This window comes from Marmota flaviventris, chromosome 4, assembly GCF_047511675.1.
Source record: "Marmota flaviventris isolate mMarFla1 chromosome 4, mMarFla1.hap1, whole genome shotgun sequence".
NCBI classification, from domain to species: Eukaryota; Metazoa; Chordata; class Mammalia; order Rodentia; family Sciuridae; genus Marmota; species Marmota flaviventris.
In genome coordinates this window covers 130739605-130740594 of record NC_092501.1, presented here as the reverse complement: position 1 = coordinate 130740594, position 990 = coordinate 130739605, and positions in this window count along the sequence as shown.

Below are 990 nucleotides of genomic sequence, written 5' to 3'. Positions count from 1 at the left end.
CCCCACCTGGACTCCTTGACTTGTCTCAGGCTGAGTCTTTGAGAAGGTGTCTCCTTGCAGTTCAGTGTAAAGTGTTTGTTGGAGTTAAAGATGGAAATTGTGACAAAGTCCAACTCTTCTGCCATTGCTGGCTGGTGCCTAGCTAGTGCCAAATAGACCTGGAGCTCCCCAGAGAACCTGCCTCAGGGGATGTGGAGCCTGGGTTTCCCCACCAGGTGGACAAGGGAGCAGGAAGGAAGAGCCTTGCTGGTGTCTCAGAGCAGAAGACACGGAGGACCTTGAGTGGAGTGCCCAGGCTCACTCCCCTGGCCGCGCCTGGCCTGCCCTTCTCCATGTCCATGTGCGTGCGCACACTCTGTTCAGTACCAGAAATGAGTGCTCCTTTGGAACTCTGGGCCAAAAGTTTCAAGGAGGCAGCTCTTCTTTCTACAGGGCTCAGAAACACCCTGGTTAGGTTCCATAGTTGCCTTCTTTTGTGCAGAATGGAAGTTGAGGATGCAGCCCCTTGTCTCAGAGTTTTCCAGAAACGATTTCTGGATTAAGCAGCAGATGAGGCCAATACCTTGGTGGTAGGGGAAGGGAATGAGCCTGTCAGGGCCCTGCCTTGGGACCCCACTGTCTCCCCCATACCAAAAGATCAGTTCCACTTCCCAAAGGCAATTGGCTAGAGAAGGATATGGAATGACTCTTTATCTTTTGTTTTCTAGTTCTCACCCAATAAATCTTTATAAGTACCTATGCGACCAGTTTATGACAGGCTGTATGTCCCCTTGTCCCTAGTTCAGAGGTTAATCAGAACCATAAATTCTTCTGGTCTAGAAAGGATTTCTGTATTTCAGGAACTGAGTTAGGGTTTCCTTTTAAGTGTATTTAATTTTCTTTTATTTCTAACACACATTTTGTATTTTTGCACCTAGCTGTACCCACTTGGGTTTGAGAGCCACTGGTTTGGAAACTGCACTCTATCCATTCTTACTTGCTTCTGATGCT